At 46.6% G+C, this 22,897-nt stretch overlaps 1 long non-coding RNA gene across 3 annotated transcripts in view; it reads right to left on the bottom strand.

Annotated features, from left to right (window-relative positions):
- LOC138511055 (uncharacterized) overlaps window positions 1-22,897 on the bottom strand; it is an 804,004-nt gene that overhangs the window by 373,753 nt on the left and 407,354 nt on the right. For 2 of the 3 annotated variants that reach the window (XR_011280562.1, XR_011280561.1), the window contains one exon: window positions 9,876-9,977. The exons of the other annotated variant lie outside the window; for it this stretch is intronic. This is a non-coding gene — a long non-coding RNA (uncharacterized lncRNA). The remainder of the gene's footprint in view (window positions 1-9,875; window positions 9,978-22,897) is intronic. 3 annotated transcript variants of the gene reach the window in all.

Below are 22,897 nucleotides of genomic sequence, written 5' to 3' on the forward strand. Positions count from 1 at the left end.
CCCTCTGGGTCCCTCCTCCAGCACCGCCAGGGACCAGGAGCACCGGAACCCCCCCCCCATCTGATCATTGGCTTCGAATCCAACGGCCTCGGGGGCCGCGCTAACGCTGGCGCCCAGACTGAGAACTCCCCTGAGCATCCCACACCGGACCTGGCAATCGCCCTCCATTGGTGTCACTACGTGGGGAAGGACGCTCGCCGTATATAAGCACCCCCCAACGCTACCTCCACTAACAGTAACTCCGGCCTGGAAATATCAGCATACCAGTGCGGACCTCGATTGCAGGGGTTTCATACCGGAGGGACCCTCGCCCACAGCCCGGCAAATCTCAGGCAGCAGGAAAGAAGAGGAGGTCCCAGACAAGAAGCAACAGCTGCACAGTGTGGACACGCAACCAACCCTGGACTGCTCACATTGCCATCAGGGCCTTTGGGCGCCCTCTCAATTGGGACCAGGAGGTCCTCACACAGCGGCCCTGGGCCCACCAAGAAAGTGGGGGGGAGGGACGCAGCAGACTAGAGGGGGGCTAGGCAATATCAACTTGGTGGACATACACTGCCTTGCACCAGTCTGAGCCCCGGGCCCACTCCTGCAAGCCAAGCTCCTCTTCCGGCCAGGATGGTGGTCTAGGAGAATTGCGTACTCACCTGCCCTTTCCTCCTGAGCTCTTGGCGAAGTCCAGACCCCGTGAGCTTGTAGGGCTGCCGGTGACCCCCCTGCCCCTGCGCAGCTTCGCCGGCCATCGAAACCACCCCCGGGGGCCAACAACTACACTACGCAACCAGAGGGATACCTCTCCTTTACCCTCAACCTCCCGCTCATCAGCCCAGGACCACTGTGGACATACCTAGGGCCACGGATCAGCAGCCCCGGCTTGCGCCTCGTCCTGGGCGCGACCCTCCGGGGGAGGGGCAGTGTAAGGGCCTAGGGAGTGAGCAAAGTGGGGGCCCAGACGCACACAGCTCAAGGGACCACCGAAAGCAAAGACTCCCTTGGCGATCATTCACTGTGTGCGTTCTGCCCCAGGGACCTAGCAGCAGCAAGCAGTATACCCTAGGAAACCCGTACAGTGCAGTTCTCAGCCTGTCAAGATGTCCAGGAACAGAAATAGAGACAACCCCATCCCCCCCAAAATAGCCAAGAAGAACCAGGAGGCTACTCTAGCGCAGATCTGGGCCAGGGACACAGACAAAGGGGGAGACCAAAGCTTGGCCAACTGGGGAGAAGAAGCCGGCGCGGAAGCGAAAGAGGAGGAACAAGAGAGACCGGTGACCTACTCTGCCCTCAAAGGCTTGCTAGGGGAAATAGTTGAAAAAATCACCAACGCAGGACAAAAACAGATGGACACCATAAGAGAAGACCTGGCGGAGGGAATCCAAGAAATCAAGAGGCACATCAACAACTTCGAAGAAAGGGTGGACACCAATGAGAGGGCTATACAGGAGCTAACGGAGGACGGACGCAAAGCAGACACCTTGTTAGAAACCTTGGCGGTAGCAACCCACAACCTCAAACTAAGAGCCGAAGACCTTGAGAACAGGTCTAGGCATTCCAACATACGGATCAAATGCCTACCAGAGAGCGTCCCAGACCAGGAATTGACCCAAGTCATGAGTACCATCTTCTCCGACCTGTTGGACTCGGACTAGAGTGCAGACATCCGCTTTGACAGAATTCACAGAACGGGTCCGAAGCGCCAGGAACCAGGGGCAAGGCCAAGGGATGTCTTGATCGCATTACAAAAATATACCCTGAAAGAATTAATTCCGGAGAAAGCTAGGAAATCCAACCAAATTACCTACAACGGCGCTGAGCACCATCTGTAACAGGGCTTATCGCAGGCTACGCTACTTAGGAGACGGCGGATGGCCCCGGGTGTTTGCACATCTACAGAACCAACAAAATCGGTACAGGTGGCTGCACCCTTTTGCACTGAGCTTCAACTGGCAGGGAAAACAACAAAGTATCTACATGCGAGGAGGGCGCAGCCATCCTGGAGATCGAAGAGGACTCTCAACTACAGCGCCCTCCGCTACCCACCCAATCAGGGGCCCAGAGACCTTGGGAATGGACGATGATAGAACCGTGAAGAAACAAGAAAGGAGGGCGAGGCCCGCCCCAAGGAACTCCTCCTAGGGCACACTCTCCCAATGGGGGGAAACCCAAGCCACAGAGGGAGTGATCCAGATTTAAAGGAGATGGCCCACAGCTTCGGCCACCCTGGGGAGGGCGAGCAACAATCTCGATCGCTAATCGGAGCCACACAGACGACTTATGAATCTGCAGGTGTGGGGGGTGCTTTGGAATAGGAATGGGAATTCCTGAGTGGGGGCAGGCTGGGCGAAAACTAGGTTTGGGCTCTCGTGACCACATGAGAGGGGCGGAGTGCCAGCCAGACCTACCCAGCGAGGAAGGGGGGGAAGGGGGAAGGGAGGAGAGGGATGCAGCACCTTGGTCGACACGGAGCGGGAGGGGAATTTCAGGCGAAGCAGCAGAGGAGTAGGGGAGGAAGGGGTTCCGGGTGGCAACGGGCCTCTCACGTAGAAAACAACTCATTGGATACCAACGATAGCACATCCCAACTGATTGAGGATTCTATCGTTAAACATTAATGGCCTAAACATTCCACTTAAGAGGAAAAAGGTGGAAAGGTACATCAGGAGAGAAGATACACACATAGTTACATTGCAAGAGACACACATACAAACGCGGGACAAATTTAGGATTAAAATATGGGGGTTCGGGAGACTCTTTCAGGCTACACAACCTCATAAAAAAGGGGGTTACTTAAAGCATTGAGAGACGGGCTAGACTTAGCGGTAAAAGACACAGATAAAGAGGACCAAGGCAGATACCTCGCAGTTGCACTAGAAAGTAGAGGGGAGGCTTACACACTGGCGACACTTTATGCCCCAAACACAGGTCAAGACGCGTACATACAGAAAGCGCTCAAACGGCTAGAAAATGTTGCCAAATCACCCATAATCCTCACAGGAGACTTTCATTTAGCTTGGAACCCCCCCCCACAGATAGAAGCACCCATACCCAGTGCCCGTCAGGGCTGCCTTCTGGGGATCTCAAACGTAAAATCCAGCAGCTGGGCCTGGTAGACATGTGGAGGATGATAAATGGGGACAAGGAGGGCTATACCATTTACTCTCACGTGCATAGGTCGCACTCCGGGATAGATTATATCTGGCTGTCTAGCTCCTTGATGGGCAAAACGATTGGCCTAGCACTGGGGGCAACAACTCTTTCCGACCATGTGCCATGACCTTAGAGCTGGGCAGGAGGAGGGGACCACTTGGGCTCTGGAAATGGAGATGTCTTGTCCACCTCTTTAAAGATGCGACTTTGGCACAAGAGGTCTCGAAGGAGATCGCAATTTATGCCGAGACCAACAAGATAGGAGACACCACCTGGCAAACCTGGTGGGATGCACTCAAGGCAACGCTTAGGGGCAAGATCATATCAATTAAAGCTAAGCGCGCTCGCAAGCTGTGGCTAGAAGAAGCTAACTTAGAAGCCAAACTGAAAGCTCTAATATCCAGAATGGGCTGGGGGCAGTCCCTGGCAATCAAAAGGGAATATAGGGTGTTCCGGGGACATCTAGACAGTATCCAGACTAGAGCGGCGGAGCGTAATCTGCTCCACCTCAAACAGAGGCTATATGTGACAGCCAACAAGTCTGACCGTCTCCTGGCCAGAATGCTAAGGCAACAAGAGAGGGATAGAACAATCCTGAAAATTAAGCAACAAGGTAGCCAGACGAGCATCAAAACCGAAGATATAGTAAGGGAATTCGGAGAAATTTTACTCTATACTGGACGCTTCTGAGTCCCCCTCTCCGGAGAATCAGGAATCATACCTTGGGGATACCCCTCTACACCATCTAACCAGGGAAGAAAGGGACACCCTGGAAGGGGAGATTACGATCCACGAAGTCAGGGCAGCCATCAAATCCCTTCTGCCCAACAAATCCCCGGGTCCCTATAAGTACGTAGCAGAGTTTTACAAGCTCCACAAAGAGGACCTAATTCCCCACCTTACTAAGTTATTCAACTGCATAGAGCAGTCAGGGTCCTTGCCGAGATCCATGGAAGAGGCCAAAGTCATACTGATACCAAAAACTGGGAAAGATCTGACCGAGTGTGGGACATATTGGACACCAAAATACATACTAAAGTCATGGCTAACTGGCTAGAGGTTTCGTGAGTGGCAGGCAGACGGGCAATAACATACAAAAGGTTACTCACCTGATCGAAAAATCGCAGAAGAACATCCCAGCTCTCCTCCCGACTGTAGATGCTGAGAAAGCTTTCGATAGGGTGGCGTGGGGATTTCTATTTGTAACTATGAGAAAGATGAGCTTTGGGCCGAGCTTCATGCAGAGAGTCGTAGCCAACTAACAACGTCCCATGCTGAGGCTCGCCATAAACGGGCAGATATTTGTGCCGATCCTAGTAGAAAGGGGCACAAAGCAGGGCTGCCCGCTGTCCCCCATTTTATACACGCTCCATCTGGAACCCTTCCTGGCGTCCATAAGGAAAAATTAAAACCTATCTGGGATCACTTTTGTGGGGACCCAGTACAAAATAGCCGCCTTCGCAGACGATATGATCTTGCCAATAACCCAACCAGAAACCTCCTTGGGGGCAGTGCAAAGCGAGCTAGACCGGTTTGGGATGGTAGCAGGGCTAAAGGTCAACATAAGCAAGTCCGAAATATTGAATCTCACTTTGGACACACAGGAGGTGGAGATTCTTAAACACACCTACCAATTTAGATGGGTAAACACCCAGATTAGTTATCTAGGGGTAACGCTAATCAGCACGGTCAATGGCTTGTACCAAGCTAACTTTCCGCCTATCCTGGAGAAACTTAAATTGAATCTGATAGACTGGGGGCCACTTGCCATATCCTGGTTGGGACGCATCAATGTTGTGAAAATGGTAGTCTTACCGCAACTCCATCACTTCGCATCCCCTCAGATTCCCGTACCGTCTGGCTTCTTCAAAAAACTACACATGGTGGTGTATAGGTTCATCTGGAACAACAAACCTCAGGCAGTGTACTACATAGCAGCCTAAATAAGGGTCATCAGAGACTGGCAAAGGGACAATAGAGGGAAGGTATGGAGGCCCAAGGATAGGGCAGTGGCAGGGACGGATCTAGAAGATGTGCTGTGGAAGCCAAGGGCTGACAGAACGAAACAAATGTACGCGAGCCTGATCACGGAAACTGTGGGCAGAGCATGGGACTCAGCAGTAAAGATAGCACGTGTCACCTCTTTCCCATCCCCCTATATGCCACTGTTTTAAAACCCCCAATTTACTCCTGGCCACGGGGCTTCCACGTTCCAGGCATGGCAGTGGGGGCAGGGGTGCCACAGAACACAGGACATGCTCACAGGTTCCCAAATCAAGACCTTTCAGCAATGCAAAGCAGACATTTGCCAGGGGGGAAAACCAACGTCTTCCGTACGCCCAACTGAGGCACTGGCTGTCCCACCAAGAAATGAAAAGCCCAGCGACACGCGAGCTAACCCCATTCGAGAAATACCTAAATACTGACTCAGGAGAGAAGAAAGTAGTAGGGAACATCTACAGACTTATGAAGGAGGGGAAGCTCTGCTGGCCAACATGTACACTGGCAAATGGGACGCCGACACAGGAATTACAACTGATGTGACGGAATGGGGGAAACTATGGAGCCTGATACTGAAACTTACCAAGGTCGATCCAAATCTGAGAAATCTGGATGAAGCTCTTGACACAGTGGCACCTCACCATGTCCAGGCTGAACAAGATCTATCCGGGGACCTCGCAGGCGTGCTGGTGGAAATGTGGCCAGACGGGCACCTGGAGTCATATATGGTGGTCCTGCCCGAAATTAACCCAATACTGGGAAACTGTCCACACAGCAATCAAACAGGTATTGGGAATTAGCGATCTGGGAAACTGGGGTCTGGCCATGATAGGACTGAACGGGGACAAGGAGAAAATAAAGTCTAAACCCCGCCTGAAACTTTACATCATCACGATGATGGCAGCAGCCCTAGTACTAGCCTGCAAATGGAAGTCGGCACAGCCTCCATTGGAATACGAATGGATAGCAAAGCTATGGTTGCTCCTCGCAATGGAGTGGTTAACGTACTCATTACAGGGGGACCACCTAAAACTGAACACAGACTAGTCGGCTCTAATCATCTACCTCAAAGAGGGAGCTCCCCGAGCATGGTGCCTGAGGGCCATGACCCTCCTAGGGTTTGTTCCCAACCAGGAGAACAAAGATTTAAAACGCTCGCCGGTCTCAAGGTCCCCTCGCCTGGTGGGATGGAAGACCCCCCACAAGAGGCTGTCTCGCCACACCACTACATACTCCCACGTTCTACTCAGACCAAGAAAGGGAGAGGGGAAGGGGGAGGGGTGGTCATTCGTTACTGTTTGATTTCAAAATGCTAATAAAAAAGTATTGAAAAAAAAAAAGCTGTTGTACCAAAATGATCCAGCTACTTGGGTTCTGTACCCAGAGCGATGGACAAGAAGGTTGTAGTAGAGCGTGCTCCTCAAGTGGACGCCTGGGCCAACAAGCTTCCTGATGTTAGCTGCAATGAAAGAAATACTGGATCAGTAGGAGCAAGTGAGGGTTTCATGTCAGCCGTTGTACAGATTGCCAGACTGGATAAATGCTTCTGCCAAAACTACAGAATAGGTTCAGTCAATGCTTTGCTGAATGGAAGAAGTGTAAAGTGGGAGGCATCCTGTTGTAAGATGTCTGTAAGAGTGTGAATGTTGCATTGAACACATTATGCCAGGAGGACGGAGTTCCCTGCCATAGCGACCACATTATGGAAGGAAGCAAACTCACTTCTTAAGGCAGAAGCTGTCAACCCAAACTCTAAATCTGGAGAGTTGTCAGGTCACTAGCATTGCTCAGCCAAGTCAGACAAAATAGGGTCCAAATGGGGTTAAATACCAATTCCTATGGTATAATTAGATCACTGAGGGCATCACCAAACTCCGGAAGAGAAGGTACATCCCCATTTTCATCATCACTAAAAATACATTCAAACGTTACCTAATGACTGAAACCCATTGGGATGCAGCTGGCTTCGACACAGGAGATTGGTGGAGAGCACAGTTCAACGCACAGAGAATGCCCTTTAGGGAGCCGGATGTGAAACTGGCATCAGTGCTGAAGCTCTGGGCACTGGAGCCAACTGTATGGGTGCTGCCATTGCCGACTTCAACAGCACCAGCTGGAGGTTGGTTCTTAAACCAAGTTGGGAGGCATACATGGGTACATTGGTACCTGTCTTCCACAGTCCAAAGAAAGAGCAGCGGGCCATAGGAAAAGTTAGAGTCAGGAGGACGGTTGCTTGTTTGAACACATCAGACAAGGCCAGCCTAAATGCTTCTCAGCTGCTAGAGTAGTTGCTGACCTTGGAGGAAAGGCTGGTCTATCAATTACAGCAACAAGAGTTGGGATGGATTCCTATACTGACAAACCCAGGGACCTGGACTGGGGACAATGCCATCTGGCGGAGGAGGAATGGTTACAAGATGAAGAAGGTTCTTTACGGGAACTGAAGTGTTTCCTTTTTAGTTTTTTCTTCTTTACTCCTCCTACTCTCAAAGAATGCTCTGTTTCCAAAGGCTCCACATATGTCTTGAATATCTTTTCAAATTGGCCCTATATTACACTATGCCAGCAAATGTAGCGAGCAAGCCAAACATCCCTCCCCCCCTCCCCCAAGTACATTCTGGTGGGAATGGCCGTTCTCCAACCAAGAACATTTGGAAAAATGAGTACAAATATTGAATTTTAAAGTACATTTGACCAAACATAAGGATTAAAAAGTAGTTAAACATAACAACAAAATGACATTAAACATCTGTTAACAGTTACGGAACTGGAGATTAGAATAGCAGAAAACCAGGACACCCAGACTAAAGAAGTCCATTGCATAGAGACCTACCATGAAATCTCTAGTTCAATCTAGGCCAGCCCACCACTCCTTTGGGTGCATGGACTTACAAGCTCCAAAGTCTTTCAGTGTTGTCTTCCGGTCCTTATTACCACAAATAGTGCCGGTGGAGGATGGAGACTGACAATTATCCTCCAAACCTCCTCCAGGGTTTGAAATAAAACTTATGAGGTGACATGACATAGTACAATTCTAAACTGTCTGTTACAAATAAACACTAGTGTCTGTAATCCTGGTATAAGGAACTGAGGTTGCAGAGTTGGTGTTGGCACGGAGTTGCCCGATGCCGTCTCAAGGATAGTTGAAGCTTCTGGACCAGTCTGCACCTCGATATTTTAATGAATTGTGAATCTGCGAGAGGAGGGTGTCCATTAGAAACAGACCTCCAGGGCTGTTGGAGAATTCCATCTGACTTTGCAATACATAAGAGGATTCACCAATGACTCGGCATCAATTAGAGCTATTTTACATACTAACTTTTCCTTCAATTCATAGACTTATTTTTTTTCATTTCCAAATCTAGAGACGGGCGCTAGGAAGGGCAAAAGAAATATTCATCACATTCCATTCTGATATTATAATTGAACGTTCAAACTTATCCACTCTGAATGATTGCAGTGCTGGGTCATTATCAATTAAAAGGTGTTATTGAGATTACTGTCTACTAGGTAATTCTTCATCTTTCCTCACTCCTCAACCATAAATATCGTGAAGTCCAGAATTCTGTTTTCGCTGTGTGAGAATATCTGAGTCGTTCAGCTGCCTTATTAAAGGAAGTGGCATTTTGTAACTCTACTATCCATTCTTTTATTCTTGGTAAATAGGTACATTTCCTATTTTTAAATGTCAAGGTCCTGGTTGTAAGCATCATGTCAAAACATAGTTTTAATTGATTGATTATGTACTCTTCTTGATCAACCGGGTTGCCAAATACTATAAAAAGACTTTCCGTACTTTGCATACTTTCTGAGCTTAGCTGGGGCACAATGTAGCAGCACCTGATTAGTGTGACCATATTATTTTGATTGTGATAGGAATATTGTAGAATTCCACGAAGCAAAGCATTTGATTCTTACCATTTATTCTGTAGATCATCAGTCTCTTGGCCTGATCTGCGCAGGATTCTCTATTTTGTAATCACAAATAACAGTTTGAAGACCTGCATCTCATTTGTTCTCTTGCCATTAGACCTGTTTCATTAACATTGAATTTCTTGCAAATCTGCACAGTTATAATCATGGGTAAAAGATATGGTATGGTTTGCATCCATTAATCCATATTCTGAGTATTAGTTCATGGTCAAGCCCCTTTAAACAAAAGCAGCTACTGTGTTTTTGCATTTCTTTCATATCTTCATAAACTATGGCTCTTTCACGTTTTAGCAACTAACAATGGATGTGAATTTGGACCTGTACTTCACATGGCTCTTGTTTGGAGTTACTGTATGAGTGAGGAACTTTAGGATTTGCACCAGATACACAAACCCACCCGGCATGACATCTTGCTTTTTTAAATTCTGTTTGACATAAGTGGAGAAATACAACATTTACAGTGGACTGCTCCTAAAACATCACAAGACGGAACCTTATCAATTAGGTGGTAATATTATCCAAGGTTGCTAAGTGGAACTAGGAAAGGTTTTTTTAACGAGAAACAGAAGTGTACAGCAATATTGCTGTAAAATAATATGAATAAGCAAACTGAAAATATTCTGAAAGTATTTTCTGTTGCATATACCGTAGCATGCACACTTTATTTTACATTCAATACAATGTCATGGCAAGTCATGTATCATTGTTTGTTGTAAATTATAGAAATAATCCACTGTGTCAGTTTACAAGTTCTAAAATCAACATACGAGGCATTTTAGGGAGTGCATACGTACCATACATTCACTTAACACTTGCTGAAAATCTCCATTTAGTTCAAAGGGATGAGCAAAGAGTGCACGTGACTTTAAAGAGCTTTTTGCAAAGGCTCTGGAAATCTGTAAAATAAACATGTGTGCCAGCTTTTTCTAATGAAAAATAATAAAATGACACAGCTCTTTTAGTCATGTTTGTCATTTGCAATTTATTTCATTCATTTTTGTAAAGATTCATACAAACCATTCAAGTGATCAATTTTCTCAGAACAATAAGATATAGTTTAGGCATTTTGAAAAAATGTAATCTACCGATTAAATTTCCAAATGACAAAAGCTTTACAAGCAACGGTGTCTTAGATGCCCCTTAATCTCCGTAATCAGAGGTAAATCTAAATCAAATACTGAAAAAAGTCAAATGGGAAAGGAAAGAAATTAATAAATGTAATGCTGAGCTAGCAGAGACATCATATCAAATAAAATACAAACATGTTACGTCCTGCAATTACACAAAGTCTGAATTACTCTGCGTTTTTTATAGGTATATTTTGGCACACTTTCCTGGGATCCAGAAATCAAATCCTTCACTCATTCTAACAGGTCTGTATAATTTCAAACATTAGGGATAAACGGTTTTGCAAATTCATCAACTCCACACATCACATCAAGATATAACCAGCCGACTGGAGTGGAAGGATTATAATGGAATGAATACCACAATTTATCATGAAAATGTAATACTGTTAAGCACTATGCCTAATGGTTTACGATACTCTCAATCTTGGATGTATTTTGAATATTTTACTATAATTTCCAACCCAAACTTGTTACTTGATTTATCCAATTGGACATGGTAATAAAAATGGCCTCTACACTGTGGACTAATAATGGTACAATTTTTGTCTCATGTAAGCAAGCAAGCAGAATCCAAGCACTGGTTAAACTTTAGAATGTTACATAGCATAAAGAACATTTTCCTTTTCAGATAGGCTTTTTGTGCACTCCCACTCTAAAGAAATGCAAGAACCTATTCTATATAGCTTATATAGTTTAAATATGCTCACAACTGGTTGATCATGCGTTTCAGATATATTTGAACTTCACAAAAAATAGTACAATTATTTACAGCATATATATTTTGTGTTCTAACATAATTCACAGGATAGCGTGATGTGCAAACTTCTTCCCTTTGTGAGATTTCCTAACACAAATTTCTTGAATCGTGTGCTGTTTTATTGGAAAGTGAAAGCGAAAAGACTGTGATTAGCTGTTTATCAGGAAAATGTCATACACTTCATCGCGTTACTATCAACAAGAAAGGGAAGTACTGTTTCTGTCATTTTGGGGTCGAATCTCAGCCAGGTAAGTACATATCTAACTACATGCCTCACTATTTGCAGCAACTGAAAATGTGCAATAGGCATGTTTAATAAATGTTACCTTTTTTCTTTATGTCTGGTTCTAGATCTAGATTAAGAGATCTGTTATGGACTTAACATAGAGAGCATAATAAAGATTAGACAGTGTTTGAAAATGAACCATTACTAGTGAGCCAAAAGAGTTACTTGTTTACCTCATGGTATAAAAGGAAAGCACACACTCATTTAAAAGAGGCATAAGAAAATAATACTAAAGATGTCAAGCAATCTAAAGGGAAAAGTAAAGAAGAAAATAAAATGAACAAGCCAAAAGTTAAAGAAACCCAAGAGGCTAAAACAGAAGGTCAGCCAAAAACAAGCTCACTGAAGCTGTACCTAAGAGGCATATGTCCATTACAGCCATGTCTGCACAGAATCCGATGTAAATGCGGAACCAGAACCCAGCAATTAAGGATGAGGTTGTGGGAGCTGCATCACATACTGAGATTTGTCACAGAAATTCAACCCTTCAGCTCAAGGTGAAGTTTCTGTATCCCTTGACCCTCCATCTCAATGTCCACACACTCTGAAGCACACAGCTGAAGAGAGAGAACAGATCATCATTTAAAACATGTTTTATTTATTTTTAAAGACACAAAAAGGTTACTCAAAAAACCAAGACATCAGTGACTTGGGGTTAGTATGTAGTAACCTAACAAAAATACTACACAAGACACAACACAGAATGGACAAGTGGTCTGTATTACAGCCTTACTGTACTAAGGTTTAGTTTACAACTCAACATCAATTTGATTTTACAGGTACAGATTCATTTGCTACTATTCTGAATGTTTACATCTGTGGGAAACATAAAAACTCCAGTAATGGCGGGTTTTGTTAAGGTCGACCTGTGTTTCGGCCCTCTACTCGTGATACACTTGAACCCACATGCTAACGCAGTTGGTTTATAGGGCCATCATCAGGACATACGAATGAATGAATGCCAGGATCAGTCTGTAGAGAACCCCATAGTTCACACTTGCTTAAAGATTAAGGCAAGTGCCGCAGGGATCATCGAAACATAAAGCCAGCATATCCACTTGCTCCGGCACAGTTTGTATAGGCGGGTTCTATTATTTCCCCTGCTCAGTCTCTACTATTTCGCTCGACTGGCAGATCATGCACAAGAGGAGATACTTCTTCCTGCATGCGTGTAAAGGAGGCATGCAATCTCATCTGGGCAAAGACACTGACGTTCAGCTATTCACGAAGGTGCCGTCTGTACCCAAGTCACAGAATACCAAAATAGAGGGAAGAACCCAAGAAGATAGACTGGACATAAACAGGCCAGATAACAAGATGACCAGAGTACTATAATGGAAAAAGCCTTATTGTTACAAAAAGATGAAGAACTGATCAAAGATCCCTGTGACTATGGGATACATCAAGCTTTCCTGATCTGACATGTGAAGCTGCATCACTCCCTGTACCTCCTGGCAATAATACCTGAAATGTCATCTACTGGACAGTTGCACCATACCCGAGCATCAGGTCACTTTGTCCCTTTTCCTGTGTCATCTCCAGCAGCTCAAAAGTCAACCTACTTGGGTGGAAGCCTTCTTTTTCAACACTGGAATCTTCATTGTCCAATTGAAGATTAGCTCTGCCTTTGTATTCCACACTTTTGGAAGCTCAGGGTTGATTTCCTATGGCAGCAAAAGCAGACCTACACTCTTTGTACTGTTAGCATTCTGATCTATGACACCATTTATCCTAGTTATATAAACATTGGCCCTGAGGTGGCCCTCGACCCTAGTTAGCCAACCTAAGTGAACAAAGACTCTGTTGGACCTTGAACTTCCCTGATGATTCTAACTGGTAGGGTCACACACCGCAAACACAAAAAGAACTCTGCACCATAATCTTACTCACCTGTAAAATGGATCAGACATGAGCCAGAGTATGTTTCCCAACAGGTCTTTATTAGGGTTATATGGCTAAAAGCCATTCTCGTAGGGGCATGCATGGGCATAAAAGTAACTCAATAGTAATCAGGATGGTCATACCCACAGTATACATCAGTGTCTCTCGAGAAGGGTCAAGAAATAGTCCAAAGCAACACATCTTTCAGTTCCCTTTAGGGTTGGCTTCTGGATCTCCATGGTGGGTTTTGCAAGAACCAAAATTAAATGTGGGAGGCGGGTGCTCAGTACCCCCAAATAAAGTATGATGAATGCCAAGAAAAAGGCCTCTCACAATCTTGCTAACTCAGTTAATACATTAAGTCACTGGTACTAGTAGGCTCCTTGGCAATGTTCTTGCACAGCTAGGAAATGGAGGAGTCCTCCTTGGGGGCTGAGGTAGAACTGGAGCTTGATGGTTTATTCTGTAGTTGATATCACACTTGTGCATTTCTTCAACCAATGACCGGAGCCATAGAAGGCAGTTGGCCACCGTAAGGTCTTCGCAGGGCCCTCTCTAGGCCTTTCACCAATTCCCTTACTCAGGGTTGTGGCTCGGCAGTCTTCCAACTCAAGCTCTCTCACCTCCTCGACGTCCCACCACAAAATCATACCTGGGAAATCTTCAACTCTTCTTTACGTCTCTCTATCTTTATCCTCGTGCTTATCCTGTACTTTCTTAATCCTTCCCCGTAGGGTGTCTTACTCCACCTGTACTAGGCGTTGTCTTGCATTTTCTCCTCTTCCTCATCCTGTCCTTCTACTCTCCCTTTGATCTTCCTTTCTTCCTTTTCTTCTCACCCAAGTCTAGTAATACTCTGCTCCACTTCTCTATTCCGGCCACCCTTCTCTTTAATCATATCCCTGTTCCTCACCACCCTCCTTTTAGGCACATCCTTTTAGGCATCTTTATATTGAGAGCTGGATTTTTCACCCCTCCTGCATGATTCCTCTTACCATGTACTACTTATCTTTTCTCACCACTTTCTCTTTACTTACTCTCACCACCTTCATCTCACAATTTCTCCTTTACATCTTCCTGTGTCTTTCTCTCCTCAGTCTTCTAGTAGTCTTTCTTCCCAACCTCTTTGGTTTCTTTCTCTTCCTCCAGCTTCCTTGGTCTTCCTCGGCCCAGCCTCCTTGGTCACTCTCTCTCAGTAACTTCTTGGCGTTCTCTCCCCAGTTTCCTGGATCCTTCTCCCCAGCCTTGTGGGTGTCTCCATCCTCAACCTCTTGGGTCTTTCTCTTCCAAACCCCCTGAAGCTCTCTCTCCCTAGCCTCCTCATTATTATTTCTGACCCCAACCTCTGAGGTATCTCTCCCAAGGCTCCTGGCTCTTCCTCTCCACAACCTCTTGGGCCTCTTTCTCTCTACCAAGCCTCTTGGCTCTTTTTCCCAGCCGCTGGGTATTTCTCGCCTTAGACATCTGGGTCTCTACCTCCCCATCCTCTGAATATTGCTCTTCCGTGCCCAACCACTTGGTTATTTCTATCCCTATCCTCGTGATCCATGATCTTTTGAACTCCAGCTCTCTAGGTCTTTTTCTCTCAAGCCTGAAGCCTGGGCTTTTCTCATCCCAGCACCCTGGGTTTCTCCTACAGTCTCCTATCTCTTTCTTAATTCCTTCTCTTCCAAGCCTCCTGTGTCTCCCCTCTGGCCTTCTGCTCCAGCTCCTTCACCTCTCATCTCCAGCCGTCAGTAGATTAGATGGTTCTCCAACCTCCCACTGCATTCTGGCACAGTCCCTTCTATCGTTTTTTGGCATTTTTATATAGCACTACAAACCTTCAAGCATCCGAGTGCTGCTTATTACCCATGGTGTGTGGTGCTCATTTATCGACCTCGGAAGGATGAAAGGCTGAGTTTGGCCCTGCTGGGATTCGAACCTGCATCAGCAGGCTCTGCACGGATGTCAAAGAGAGCGCTCTACTCGCTGTGCTATCTGACCGGCTTTCAAGGGCCCTGGCCTCACCTTCCAGTATTACTCTTGCCTTAGGGAACTCGGTTATCTCCTAATGCAACTGGTATGTAGCTTGGCTGATAGACTCTACCTCTGGGAATGGCTCACAATGTTGTTGTGGGACTTGCGGTTGGTTAATCCCTTCCCATGGGGGGTCCACTGTCTGCCTTCCACATCCTGGCCCTGCCCTAAGAGGGGACTCCCTTAACCTAGCAGGCCTTAGATGTATGTGTGTAAAAACCTTTTAAGGTGATTGGTAATACCTATATGTGTCGCTGTCAGAGTGGCTATATGCTAGTTCCACCATTTTGAATGCGATTTCGGTACCCACACTAGGGCAGCCAGGCTTGCAGGTGCTCTAAGCTACCCTATGTAGTCCAACATGATAGGTTCACTTAAAAGGGCAGAAGCCTCTAAAGGCAGCAATGTTACAAACCCCTGCCTCTTGAGAATGGCATGGGGGTCTAGCCTGCAAACTCTCCACATGCCACCTGTCTGCCCAGGATTATCTGGCTTGTAGCGGCACCCATCCCCATTCGCAGCACCACCATCCACCAGTAAGGGTGACTTTGGTACACATTTTTTGGCTAAACCGTAGTGGTTGGCTTGTCATACAGCATATAGCATGCAGTGCATAGCACATTGAGGTGGGAGGTATCCTGGGGGCGCTTCAGTCTTACAATTGACCCTGACGGGTCGCCTTCCAGGACTGCTGTAGGCCATGTCCCCTCCTCTTCAAAGGCTTCCAATATAGCCCACAGGGAAACGATATGGTTTTTGGCGCCTGCAGGGGGAGGCACCTCAAGATCGTGGAAAACAACGTGCAAGAAAGGCAGAGGGCAGAGAGCAGCTGGAAGTGATACGCCCTGTCCCTGACCAGGTGCTGACCAGGTGAGAGGCTGAGCTGAGGGAACCTACACCTGGAATCGCTCCCTCCCCGCCATCATGTTGTGACTGTCAACTTCCAAGAGAATCCCCTCACTGTGCATATCACCCCTCCTATCACCATGTCAGTTCACGCGATACCAAAACGGAAAATCCCAACAGAATTTTTATTTGGCACCAGCGAGAAATGGTCACACAGACCCATAAGATTTATGGGAGAAGCTTATACCCTGATCAAGGAAATTAATCAGTTTCTTGGTGCTAATCAGGACGTCTGGGGTGACAAAGACACAGCTGGTAAAGTTGAAGAAGTCAAGAAAAACCGGACCGGCACACTACGAGTCTGCGTGCGGGTGCCATCCCTCCCGCCAGGGTCCGACAAGTACCATCAGCAGTAGCAGAGCCGTCATGTGCAGCCCTAAGCACTAGGGGACAGACAATGTTACAGATAATGACACTGTTGCTTTATTAACGTCAGAGGGGCTGGTCCAAGGGTCTGCCCATCGCCCCAGGTGGATGTAATCCTTGTGCAGGGGGTGATAATGACACTACTCTAACTATCTTACTTCTCAAGGCTTTGATTATCAACAAGTACCCAGTGACCAGCCCCGATACTCCTGCCACCCCCTCAACCAGAACTGGCGTGAGTGAAGACGAACTAGCACTTACGATGGCAAGCCCAGGCCTGCACCCTGCGAACAGTGCACCACCAAATTGGTTGGAAGGGGGCTGCTGACCAGGAAAACCCCAAAAGAGACAAAGACAACAAAGATGATAGACTTGGTATTGCATGAAAATATTGTTTACAAAAAAAAACAATGGTTGAAATGATCGGATTTCGGCTGTACCAAAATTACGTACAGCCGAAAATGGCAAACATTTCAACCATTCGGTTTTCATTATAGCGAACATGAGAAACAGGGGTGTCCTCCGCCCCCTTGTTCGCTATAATGGAATCATGGGTGGCGTGGGTGACCCACGCATCCAAAACAAAAAAGTTTAGGAGAAAAAAAGGAAAGGACACTACAGCGCCGGTTCCCATCCACGGAAGTGTAGGGAACATGCGCTGCAGGGACATGGCGGCACACAGCGAAGTGAGTCGCCGAAAGGTAAGTAAGGAGGTGGTGGAGCAGGGTCTACAAAGGCCATTTGGCTGTGGGGTGCTTATTTCAAATCCAAACATTTAGAATTCGAAATGTTCGTCTTCGAAATGTTTGTATTTGAAATAATCACGTACATCTGATGTACTTACCATCATGCAAGAACTTCAACCTCATTTTGCAACATTGGCACTATCCCCACCCCCCCAATAGACTTGCTGCACCCAGGGAAAATGTGGACGATGAGGGTGTTGAAGATAATCTGTGTATTGTCAATGATGCTACCCCCTCTTGCACAGGCCCAGCTCTAAACAAGAAGGGGTCGGTCATGTGTGTTGAGTGGTCCTTTGTTGTGTACCAGTCCACCCTGCCCTCCAACTGCTCCCAGTCCATCTATTGTCCACACCCATGACTCACTTGCCAAGGGGGCGCTCGTGGTAGGTGGTTGCAAATGCAGTCTTATCCTGTTTGAACTGGCAGACCTAAAGAGGATACTTTTGGCTCTTCTGGAAGCACAATGAAGAGGGGGAGCTACAGGGGTGTTACCAACCAGATTGGAGGACATTTTGGGGGTGCCAAAACAATTGGAGGTGGTAGACCTCTATAATCCCGATGTCCCTACAACCATGATACGTCCCAATCTGGCCGGGCCAGGGTCCCCTTATGAAAACAGAGTCCAATCGTCCTAATAGAGCTTTTCTCGACAAGGGAGCGCAGGCCTCACACCATTTTGACTCCCGTGCCCCCATCCCAAGACCATTGAATCATACAGTTCAACCATCCCAGCTGGTCTCCATCTGGTGGGCAGACCGTGCACTTGGCGCTAATCCCACAGCTGATAAGCAAGCTATTAGGGCTGGCAACGCGGCACCCAATTTTTCCCCATGTGGTGTTTGCCCCAGGGCCCGTAAACAGCAAGGTGAAAGGGACCCACATGGGGGAGATAGAATATTTGCACAAGGTCCCCAATCTGGCCACTAATTAGATAGAAACCAGGGAAGCGCTTATGTATAAATGTACCCACTGGTTCCATACTGTTTGTGGCTGCTTATCAGTAATCCGTGAATAAATCCTAAATTGCACGAGGGGGTGAGTGCCTTTGATTGCCTACGGATCGAATTCAGGGAGCAGAATGTGGCTAATGGTATACTGGACACTGACATGAGATGCTGTGCCCCGCAAAATAGCACAATCGAAATCAGAGCCCAATTCCAACACAACAATGACTATCCCGCTGAAACTAGATCACAATGTCAGGTGCTCCCAGGCGCTAGTACAGTGCTGTGAGGGAAAATGACCATGAGTAATTTCATTGGAACAGAGGAATTTGTCCTTCCGGCCGATTTGAAGAGAACTTAATTGTGATTTGGGTCTGCTGGCCAACAGTTAGTTTCCAAGGTCATAGCAATGTGCTGTATTGCACTATGGATGGATGTATATTCATTTGTTTTATTGTCACTTTGTATGTGTTACGATGCACTTTTATGGCCTTATGGTAGAAATAAAGTTATTGACTGACTGACATCTCACAAGCATCAGTACCCTTGTTTTATTTTCTTTTTAAACACTTCCATTGCCATTTTCTATACAGCATAGGGCTCTAATGGCAATAAAGCCCTTTGAAATGGGCTGTATCATGTGATAATGACCAACACACAACATTAATGCCCTCGCTTTGCTTGGGGCATTAGCATGGTATGGAAAGCTGTCACCTATGGGTACAACCCACGTAGAAGAGAATTGACGTCTACTTAAGTGCTTCAATAGCAATTAGAATTCTGCAATATGCTGGCTCTCGAAGTTAAGCATTGTGATGTCACAACCAAGTTATTGAATTTTCTTAGTGATGGTATTTTCTTAATGTATGTGAGCATTGTATGTGAGCATTGATGTCACTAATACGGTGTATTATAAAACATTATTCACAAGCTTTTATGTGGATACTGCTAGGTATTATATACTTATTATATTATATTTTGTAATACTTTATGATTCCATGAAATATCCCTCACATTGACACACAATAAAATAAAGACAATGGGCCTCATTACGAGTCTGGCGGTAACTGAGGCGGTAAAACCACCTGGTTACCGCTGGACTCGTATTACCATTCCACCTCTGTGATTCCCGGAATTACCGGGGCATTACCACCCCGGTTTCCCGGGAATCACGGAGGCGGAATGGTGTTATCCCATTCCCATTGAGTCCTATAGGACTCAATGGGAATGGGGATCATGGAAACACCGGCAGCATCTCGTAATGCTGCCGGTGTTTCCTCGTCCGCCTGCAGGCGGGCGGTGTTAAACCCGCCAGGTCAGACCTGGCGGGAACATCACCTCCCGCCTGCAGGAGTCAGGCAGTCCGGAAACAACGGTGGCGGCGGGTTTACCGCCACCGTTATTTCCGTACCGCCTGATTTGTAATGAGGCCCAATATTTCGGATGGTTAATCTAGGTTGAGATTGCTTTGGACTTTTATTTCCTCATTCCTAAACCATCCAAGACATTTCTGTTAAAAAGGAAATTAATTGTATCAAAGTTTACAGAAATATTATCTTATTAATACATATTTGTAATTGAGCAAGCCAGTTTCTTTCAGCAATCTAGATGCCGATTCACAAGCAGGGTCGGACTGGGCCATAAAATTGTCTCGGACACCAATGAAAAAGTGGCCCACATTTGTAAATGGATATTCATTCCTTTTGTGAAACTGTTTGAATAGTACCCAAGGGGGAGTTTTTGGATAAAATGTGATGCAAATTGTGCATTTTAAAGAATATTTATTCAGGAACACTGGTCAAAACTATTAGCTGCATAGTGAAGTAATTCATCAAACTGGACAACATGTGCCAAAAATATGGCCCACTTTGACCAATAAAACTGCCCCACACCAGCATTTTGCGTTTTTGGTTCGGCCATAGGCCTATGACGTATAAGCCAGTCCGAGCCTGTTCATAAAATGCTCACCATCAGCTTCACCCCGAAGCTATTTGATGCACAAAGAGGTTACCGGAAGTAAGCATGGCTTACTCCTGGTTTACTCTTCTCTTTCCAGGATTAAGTCAGACTTACTGCTGGTAACTTCTTTGTCAATCCGCCCTATCATTTCTAAACCAAACATAGGTGAGTAACATCCTTAAGCAATTATTGTTCACTGTTATATAATCGGGGACACGGTACTTGTAGCAACAGGCTTTCTTCATTCTTCTTTTGCACATACAGCCATAACTGGTGAATCAGTCCACAGAGTGTCTATAGCCTGCAGGTGTAAGACAGGCAGTGCCCGGCGCCTCAGGGTTGCCTTCCAGGCTCTGTGTGTCCTTTAATGAAGAGGTGTGCCGGGAGCCGACTGCTCTGTGTAAATGGGGCCTTCGTAATGCTCCCTCCCTGGCCGCATCGTGCAGGAATCTCTGCTTTCCTGCAAGTGCTCTCGAGACTACGACCGTGCCGAGATCTCGCAAGGTCTCTACACATTTCCCTGTGGAAAACAATGGGCCTCATTAAAAATCCGGCGGTAGCCGTGCCGGTAAAACCGGCAGGCTGCCACCGGACTTGTGCATTTTTCCAGCGCCTGGCTTCATGGAAACACTGGGGCATTACAGCCCCAGCGGTCCGTGAAGTCAGGCGCCGAAAAAATGTTAATCCCCATTCCCACCTGAGTCCCATAGGTGCTTCCGTGAAAGTCTGCGAGCGGGTGCCGTTCCGCCCGCCAGGTCGGACCCTGGCGGGAGGGATGGCACCCGCACGCAGACTCGTAGTGTGCCGGTCCGTTAACAACGGACCTGCACACTTGCAATGAGGCCCAATGTCTATTCCATAATAAAGTCATCATACTTCACCGGTCTTCTGTGATCTCTTCTAGGATGACCCTCTTTTGTCCCAGCTGCATCTGGTGCTTGTATTGTTTCACGAGACACTTCTGGCGTCTCACTTTCTGACTCATTTTCTATTACCTCTTCTGCTGATGCTTCTCGCTCTTGTTCTTTCCTTGCATCACAGTCTATGCGGTTTCCAGGATGAGTCTCATCTTGCGTTTCCTCAGTGGTCCGTTGCTTCTCAAACATTGCCACGTGTTCAATGTTCCACGTGCAACCATCTTCTGTGCGGACGTGATTGGTTCATCTGTGTATAACCTTTATAGGGTTGCTGAACTTCGACGCTGTCATTTGATCCTTATAGGGTAGGCACATTTTGATTGAGTCTCCTTCCCTGACAACACAACCCTGAGTCGCTCTTCTCCGGTTGCCCCATTGTTTCATTTGTGCTTTGTTACTCTCAAACCTCCAGACGACCTCTTCTCTGCTTACTTCATCATCTTCTTTTACCTTTGTGAACCACGGCAGTACCAGTGTGGACGCCGCTCTACTCCCCCTCAGGATGCGAAAAGGTGATACTTGGGTGACACCATTTGGGGTTAGTCTGTGGGCTGCTACAGCCTCCTTGACGGTTTTCAGGGGATCCATTCCCAAAGCTGTTGCAAACTGGATTGCCCCCTTGATAAACATGTTGGCCCTCTCAACCAGCCCGATCGCCTAGGGGTGGTACAACGCAGCCTTCCTTTGCCTTATGTTGTGTCTCTGCATAAATGAAATCTGTTGTTGGTGACAATGTCTTTTGGGAGACCTTCTCTCTGAAAGATGGGCTTGAGAACTTATATAACTGTTGCGGTAGTGATACTGGGGACAAATTCCGCCTCTACCCATTTTGACAGATAGTCTACAATTACTATTCCATACCGAAGCTCATGAGCCATCGCTTCTAATGGACTGATAAAATCCAATCCTACTTTGTGTCAGACTGCTTCTGAAATCTCTGAGGGAATCATGGGGGCTTGCCTGGTCTTTAAACGTTTATCACTGTTCCTGCATTCATGGCATCTCTCAATCATGAGCGAATGTCCTGATCCATCGCTGGCCTCCAGTATGCTTCTCTTACTCGCCGGCGCGTCATGGAGTTCTCCAAATGCCCTGAGTGGGCGGTGCACAGGATGACCCTTCTCATTCCCGTAGGAGGTATTACTTGGTCACCCTTGAGAATCAGTCCTTCTGCCTCTGATATTTCTTCCACCACCTTCCAGTAGGGCCCCATGCCTTCTGGAATGGCTCTTTCTTCTGGCCACCCACTCCTGACCCATCCTCTGACCCTCTCCATGGTGGGGTCTTTAGTCCTCTTCGTTCCAGTGACCTTCACTCATCTCAAAGAACTCTGGACATCTCAGGTCTTGGATGGATGCGACGATACACTCGTCCTGGAGGAACGTGGTGGCTCTCTCTTTTTTAATGGGGAGCCTGGACATACAGTCCACTTGGGCATTCTTCCAGCCAGCTATGTGGGTTATCTCGAACGTGTACTTCTGAGGTTTTGACGCAATGCAGGCGGGGTGTGGATGACTTTGTTCCTCCTGGGCTGAGCATGTGGATCAGGGGGTATCAGGTAATAATGTCGCCTTGAAAAAAGTCGTCAGGTTGGCGACTTTGAAAACAAATGCATTACTGATGCACCCTCCAGGCTATCAAACACTTTCTCCAAATATTCTAGGACTGGAGGTAATAATATATAATTATACCCCTCCTAGAATGTTATGGGAAAGAATTTTGGTAGCCAGGAAAAAGTCGCCAGAACCTGATAACTTTTTCACAGCTACATTATTACATGGAACCATCAGGGGCTTAAGGTCAGTAACCAATTTGAATTTGGTGGCCCAAATGTAAGTCCTGAAATGTTCAACTGCTCAGGCACAGGCTAACATATCCTTTTTAACGGTGGAGTAGTTCCTCTCA

The sequence above is a fragment of the Ambystoma mexicanum genome, chromosome 6p (assembly GCF_040938575.1).
Source record: "Ambystoma mexicanum isolate Mex_15411 chromosome 6p, UKY_AmexF1_1, whole genome shotgun sequence".
Taxonomy (NCBI): domain Eukaryota; kingdom Metazoa; phylum Chordata; class Amphibia; order Caudata; family Ambystomatidae; genus Ambystoma; species Ambystoma mexicanum.